Below are 7,888 nucleotides of genomic sequence, written 5' to 3'. Positions count from 1 at the left end.
GTAAAAATCATGAGGACATCTGAATGAGCTTTACAGGGGGGTGATCAGGGAGTCTATATGGGGTGATCACCACAGTCATTGATCATTGCCCCTGTAAGGCTTCATTCAGACTCCGGGATGCGTTTTGAGGATCGATCCATCTATCAGTGCATCCGTAAAAATCATGCGGACGTCTGAATGGAGCTTTACAGGGGGTTGATCAATGAAAGGGGTGTAATCAATGACAGGGGGGGTGATCAGGGAGTCTTTATGGGGTGATAACCACAGTCATTGATCACGCCCCTGTAAGGCTTCATTTCAGACGTCCGGATGCGTTTTGCGGATCTGATCCATCTAATCAGTGGATCCGTAAAAATCATGCGGGACATCTGAATGTAGCTTTACAGGGGGGTGATCAATGACAGGGGGGGTGATAAAGGACAGGGGGGGTTGATCAGGGAGTCTATATGGGGTGATCAGGGGCTAATAAGGGGTTAATAAGTGACGGGGGGGGGTGTAGATGTAGTGGTAGTGGTGCTTGGTGGGACTTTACTGAGCTACCTGTGTCCTCTGGTGGTCGATCCAAACAAATGGGACCACCAGAGGACCAGGTAGCAGGTATATTAGACGCTGTTATCAAAACAGCGTCTAATATACCTGTTAGGGGTTAAAAAAAACACATCTCCAGCCTGCCAGCGAACGATCGCCGCTGGCAGGCTGGAGATCAACTCTCTTACCTTCCGTTCCTGTGAGCGCGCGCGCCTGTGTGCGCGCGTTCACAGGAAATCTCGCCCATCGCGAGATGACGCATATATGCGTGACTCTGCGCAGGGCTGCCACCTCCGGAACGCGATCCTGCGTTAGGCGGTCCGGAGGTGGTTAAAGAACAGACCATGATTTGCTGAGTATAGAGTTGTCTGCAGAAGAACTGTATAAAGTGATAAAGAGCTTCGCTAAAGGGAAAACGCCAGGATCAGATGGCATCCCGGTAGAGTTCTACACAACTTTTTGGGACATAATGAAAGATGATCTACTCCAGGTCTTCAAAGAAGCCTTAAAGAGCGACCTACTACCAGAATCTTGGAGAAGAGTATTGTGTCCCTACTTCATAAAAAAGGTGAAAATAACAACTTAGAAAATTGGAGACCCATAATGTCTACTTAATGTGGATTATAAAATCATGGCAAAAATCCTAGTAAACAGGATCAAACAAGTAATCAACAAAGTAATTTACAAGATCAAGTATGCGGTGTACCGGGAAGAAGTGTCTGTGAGAATCTAACATCATCAGAGATTGCATATGGTACCAAAAAGACAGAAAACAGAACCTAGCTATTTTGATCTTTGGACTTCATGAAGGCTTACGACCGTGTATCACATGAGTTTTTTAATGGCTAGTACTGAAACAGATGAATTTACCTAAATCATCATCAAGTAGATTTCCCTGTTGTATAAGCAAACATATAGCCACATTCTGTTAATGGTTTCTTGACTGATAAACTGTCCTTATTGTCCGGCGTGAAGCAAGGATGCCCCTGTGTCTCCGATCTAATTTATCTGCGTACTAGAACCACTCCTGGCAATGATAAGAAAGGACAAAGTATTAGAGGTGGGTTCAATACCTGGTGGAAGTGGAATAACTGTAAAAACAAATGCTTACATGGACGACGTCACCATCTTTTGTGCAACTGTCCCGTCACTAAGAAGAGTCAATGCAAGTGACTAATTTCATTTGTTCTGCATCAGTTTCAAGCTAAACCAGCAAAAATGTGACTGTTTTACTATGGGGGGACATGGTCCTGATATAAATTTAACCTGACGTAAAATACAAAGTGAAGAAGTGAAAATACTTGGAGTGATATTTAACCGAGACACTGACGGGAAGAAAAGTTGGGAGATCATAAAAAGCAAAAGTACAAAAAGATTAGATTTCTGGAAACTGAGACATCTGTCCATAGAGGGAAAAACTTGATTATAAAAGTAAATCATACCAATCTTGTTATACCTAAGTCAAGTGGTCGTCAAACACTTAGTCTGGGCTGATATAAGGTGTCACTGGGTACCCGTCTCCTGCTGCTATTGAGGAGCGTCTTAGTCCCGGTGACAACGAGAAGGTGATCCGTGAGAGGTAAAGCGAGTGATGGCTGGTTCACCTAACGCACCAAATACAGTTCGGCTGTTTATTTCGGAAGAGAAGAGACGGGAGTACGGAGTTCTTCACGTTCAACAGGACGTTTTGGAAGGAGTACTGAAGATGTCCCACGAGTACATCTTCTGTCTGCAGGCGTTCCCACAGCAGGGGTTCTATGATGTTTCCTTCTTTACACGGAGTGACATGCGGACCTGTTACCTGAGGAGTCAAGAGTTTGCTGGCCGGCCGGCCGGAGCTGCAGGGAATTTGTTTCGTTGCCCACGAGACCAAGGAGCGGGTTCCTTTGCTGATCCACATGTAAAATCCTTTTATGCTGGATGAGGAAGTTCAGGCCTTCCTCAGGAGGTACTGTTCTTTTGTTTCAGGAGTGGAGAGGAAGAAGAACATTCTTGGGACTTTTAATGGAATGGGTGGAGTTCCGCCAGGACCCTAACGGGATAGGTGGGTTGTCTCATCCCCCCAGAATTTCTTCATAGGTACAAACCGGGGATATCTCCGTTACCCCGGCCAACCGGAATTCTGCAGGAACTGCTTTGGGTGTACAAAAGAAGGATGTGACAAAGGGCCAGTATGCAGGAACTGTCTGGAGCCAGGCCATGTGGCCTATGAGTGTCATAGGGGCCGCAAATGCCATCTGTGCGGCTCTGGGCTACACCTGGCCAGACAATGCCCATCTCTGAATGAGAAAACTGTGGGACAGGCATCTGGTGAGACGAACCAAGCTAGGACTTATGCCGCAGTCGTGAGGAGTGATCCTCCTCCGCTTCCTCCCCCTGGGGTGGAGCCGGTTCCAGTGGAAGATCTCACCGGTCTCCATGAGATGGAGGAGGTTGCCCCGGAGGCAGTACTCGATCTGTTAAGGGGTGAAGGGGAGAATGCTCAGGTTCCTAAAGAGTCAGAGGTTCCAGTGGATTCTGGTGAAATGATAGTGGATAAGGCGAGCTTAAAAAGGAAACCAGAAGAGGATAGTCCTTCTCCACTTAGCCAGAAAATTGATGAGTTCGAGAGCACGGGGGGCGGGGATGATGGGGACACTAATCCCCCCATTGACTCAGACTCCTCTGCTTCTTCTTTAGGTACAGGTTACTTAGAAAGTGGTGCTGTTAAAAAATTTGCAACAACTTTGCACTTTCAGAACATAAGGAGGGAGCACCCTGAAAGAGAGCCTGCAGAGGCTCTGGGGCCCTCTGCACCGAAAAACAGCAAAAGTAAAGGGAAAAGTATTCCAGTGAAGAAGAAGTAAAATACTTGTTATTGTTACTTGTGTTATGATGTTTTCTTTTTTTTTTTCTTAAATTAATGTGATATGCAGTTAACTTTGGGTTCCTTAAATGTGAGGAGCATTCATTCAGCAGTGCAGAGAACTGCAATTTTTGATATAATTTCTGGGTATTCGTTTGACATTTTATGTTTGCAGGAATGCAACTTACAGGAAGAGCCTGGAATTGCTGAATGGCCTGGAGGGAAGGCGGTGTGGTCTGTATCACAGGGGAGGTGTGGAGGGGGTTGGAGTGTTATTTAAAGGAAATGACTTTAATGTGAAAGAAGTAATTCATGTAGTCCAGGGGAGGGTGTTATTAGTATATTTTATATATAGAGGTGAAAACTATAGGTTATTCAATGTGTATGCGCCGACCGGCAGATAGGAGAGGGGGGAGGTGTTCGAGAAACTATATTTCTTTCTGGGGGGGAGGGAGAAGACCTTTTTAGTTGGGGACTTTACTTCTCTCCCAAGCACCTATTGTACAATTAATGTACAGGGTGGTGGGGATAGTGGGATCGATAGTACAGGGAAGCAATTAAAAGAATTAATTGGTCTATTTGATTTTCAGGATGCTTTTAGGGTTAGAAATTATGGTTCTATAGGATATACTTATTTCAGTAATACTGGGAATGTGTCATCAAGGATTGATTTTGTTTTTGTTTTCAGATCTATTTCCGTTTTGGACTTTAAGAGGAGGAGGGTTCCTTTCACGGATCATGCCTGGATTGAATGTGTGTGAGCAATGGTGGTAGGTATGATCTGGAAAGGGTGTATGGAAATTGAATGTGTCCTCTGCTGAAGATGAATGTATTTGTGAACAGTATAGAGAAGGTTAAGAATTGTGGGAACTGAGGGAAGGATGAATTTTATAGTGTGTCTGAGTGGTGGGATTAAGTGAAGCAAGAAACTAAAAGGTTTTTATAAAGAAAGGATGTGAGAAGGCAAGGAAGAAGAGGGAAGTGTATGAAAGGTGGCAAAGAAGATTGGATTATTTGTATGAAGTGAAGCGTTTAGGTATGGATGTGGAACGCGAGATAGAGGAAACTAAAGAGAATGTAAGGGGAATGTTGGATGAGAGAGGGAAGAGAATTATTATTGCGCAAGCAAGAGTGGAAGTTAAGGAAAAAGACGAGAGGTGTACCAAATTTTTCTTCAAGAAGCATTTAATATAAAAGACAGAAATGGTAAGTGTGTTTAGAGAGGATGGTGTGGAAGTTTGAAAAAGGATGAGGTTTTGGATGAAGTGTGGAAGTTTTATTCTGAGTTATTCTCGGAGAAAAATCGTGACCACAGTTTGGAAGAGAAATGCTTAAGTTATGTGGATGGAGTTTGAATATTGTGGATAAGGTTTTTTGAGTAGTGATATAGGAAAAGTGAGATAGAGATGCAGTGAATGGAATGAAGAAAGGAAGGTAGCTGGGGGTGGGGAGTGGATGGTTTGCCTGTAGAGTTTTATTGTACGTTTGGGATGGATTGGAGATTATGTGTGGAATGTGTGTAAGGAGGTGTTAGAAAGGGGAAACCTAACTAAAAGTAAAGAAAGAAAGTGTAATTGTGCTGTTATTCAAAAAAGGAGAGAAGAGGAATCTAAAAAATTGGAGGACGATAGCGCTCTTGAATTGCGACTATAAATCATTGCTAAAAACTAATAGCGAACAGGTTTAAGAGCGTGGTAGAATGCATGGTGGGTGAAGAACAAATGTGTGCGGTGCCGGGTAGGAGAATTTCAGAGTGTCTGTTAGGTTTGAGGGATGTGTTGTATGATTGCAAAAGTAGGAAGCAAGGTGTGGCTGTTGTTGCGGTTGATTTTGCAAAAGCATATGATAGGGTAGTGCATGATTTTATGTTTAAAGTTTTGGAGAGAATGGGGGTGCCTGGGAAAATGATTAACTGGATTAGATGTTTGTATGCGGGGATCGGGAGTAAGATTCAAGTAAATGGTTTTCTTAGATAAACAAAAAATGACCCAGGGTATCCCCCAGAATGGGTAAGGAACAGTGCCCACCCAGTATAACCACAGGGGATACACCTAAAGTATAACTCGGTAAAAGCTCCCGAGTGAAACAGCAGAAACAAATAGAAAGAGAGCTCATAGTACCAAAAATATACATAGATTTTATTGAAGCATGTTAAAAATGACAAAAAAATTTATAGAAATAGTACATAAGATGCCATAAAACAAGGTGATGAGAGCGGAGAACAAAAAAGAGCGCCACCCTGGGGAGAAAAACACACGGATATGGAGATGGAAGAATATGGTAAAAATGATGTATAACATGGGAACAGAAAATACTGGGTACAGTGCCCAACCCATGAAATAAATAAGAAAATAATCAAACCATAAGATGCCAGGTAGAGCAAGGTCATCTCATGCACCCCCAATGGCAGAATGCAAACACATGAAAGATGAAAGTATGTTGCATTGAAAAAAGCAAAGTGCAAGTGGACCGAAGAATCACACAGCCAGAGGGGGGCAGCAGGAGACCGGAGCTCACCTGAAACAGACCGTGTGTAAAGAGACCCAGGGTGGCGCTACCCCAACGCGCGTTTCGGCGTGCCTTCGTCAGGGGCTTTCTTAGTAAGAATGTGTGTGTTAGATCTGGGGTGAGGCAGGGATGTCTGTTATCGCCAATATTATTTATTTGCGTGATTGAACCGTTGTTAGGGATGTTCAGGCGGGACAAAGTGATGAGGAGAGTAGAGATTCCGGGGAGTGGAGGTAAGGATGTGCGTGTGTAGTATGTAAGTCGATGGCAGCAGTAAAAAGGTCTAAGTTTTTGATTGAATGTTTTTGTTTAATGAGTGGATGTAAGCTAAATGTTTGATAAAAGTGAGTGCAAGTTTTCTGGGGATTGGAGAGAGAATGATATATGTGTATGTCCGTGCGAGAGGGTGGTATGGAAGTACTAGGAGTTATATTTGATGAGGATTTGTACGGAAAGGAGAGTTGGGCAAGGGCAACTGTTTAGGATACAAATAAAATAACCTTTGGTCGACAAGGACTTTGTCTATAGAAGGTAGGTTATTTAGTTATTAAAATCTGTTATTTACCTATTTTGTTATATATTAATTATGTGTTTCCCCACCAGATCGGGGCCTGGCAAAAATTATCAGGATGGTTTTCTGTTTCTTTTGGAATCGAAATGGAGAAATTGAAACGAGAGAAAGTGGTTAAGAAGAGAGTGAATGGTGGGAAAGGTTTTGATGAATATTGAAAGGTTCTTGGCAGTCAAGTATGTGAGTTTTGTATAACTGTTAGTATGAAAGAAAATATGTATGGTTGCATGTTAAGTATTGGCTGGGAGAATGTTTGTAAGTATAAATGAGTGGTGACTGATTCCAAGAGATGCCAATAAGTTTTGACGCTCCGTGGTTTATGTAAGGCTGGAGAGGTGTATTAGGAGGAATGAACTGATGGATGTGAGTAAACAGGATTGGTGTGAAAGTAGTAAAGTTATGGAGAAATTGGAAGCTAGAGAGACTGTGGAATGTGTGAGTGGATTGACGGAAAATGAGAGTAAGCGTGTATGGAAGAATGTGTGTAACAAGTAATTAACAAATAGGCAGAAAGATATGGCGTGGGCAGTAACTCATAAGTGTCTGCCAATGAGGGAGTTCCAACACAGGAGGGGGATTATAAATAATGAAGTGTGTCCGAGGGTTGGATGTGGAGGGTGTGAGAATTATGTACATTTGCTTTGGATTGTGAGTTTGCAAAGAGTGTTTGGGGGAAGAATGGGGTAAAATTGGTTAAAGGGATTGACTGGGATTGAAGTACTGACTTTTTATATGATGATGGTATGGTTTGTGTGGGATAAGTAGAGAAAAAGCGAGAGTGTTGTGGTTTATTGTTAATTGTGAGAAAGAGGGTTCTATGGGATGTAAGTAATATTTTGGTATTTGGTTATTTAAACAGAAAGAGGTTGCGGTGGATGAATGCTTGGGCATGATCCGAAGTAGGGTGTTTCTTTATGTACTTTGTGATAGGGAAAGGATGGGTACAGTAGACGTCGAAGGCGTCTGGAAGTTCAAAAAATGGCAGTTCTGGTTATAATAAGTAATTGTGTTCTTTCTTTCAGAAAAGAAAAGGTTTTCAGAAGTTAAAGAATGGTTTTAATTAAATGTTTCTTTTGTGGGGTTATGTGGGAGGTGGGGTGTATATGGATAAGTCTCAATATGTAAAGTGTTATGTTGTTGTATTACTGTATGACATTATGACTTGTTTATGTTGTGTTTTTGCGGAGCCAAATTGCAGGCTCATACTGATATTTTCGTATTGTATTACACAACATAATCCATGTCATATTTTGTTACTTTTCAATAAAAAATTAATTTAAAAAATCTGTTCTTATCAGTTTAATATCGGATACGTCCCCTATCTGGGGACCATATATTAAATGGATTTTTCGAACAGGGAGATGGAAAAAGAGCTTGCTCGTCCACTCCACGCATTGACCTGGTATTGCAGTACCTCCAGGACCGGTGCACCCCTT

At 42.5% G+C, this 7,888-nt stretch overlaps 1 non-coding gene across 1 annotated transcript; it reads left to right on the top strand.

The window, feature by feature from the left end:
* The first annotated feature begins 7,704 nt into the window (after positions 1 to 7,704).
* Positions 7,705 to 7,888, top strand: LOC121006468. Its single transcript, XR_005780293.1, has one exon. It is a non-coding gene; the product is annotated as a U2 spliceosomal RNA (small nuclear RNA).

Source organism: Bufo bufo, chromosome 6 (genome assembly GCF_905171765.1).
Source record: "Bufo bufo chromosome 6, aBufBuf1.1, whole genome shotgun sequence".
In the NCBI taxonomy this organism is placed as follows: domain Eukaryota; kingdom Metazoa; phylum Chordata; class Amphibia; order Anura; family Bufonidae; genus Bufo; species Bufo bufo.
Note: the sequence above shows the minus strand (reverse complement) of the source record. Positions and strands in the feature narration are given on the sequence as shown.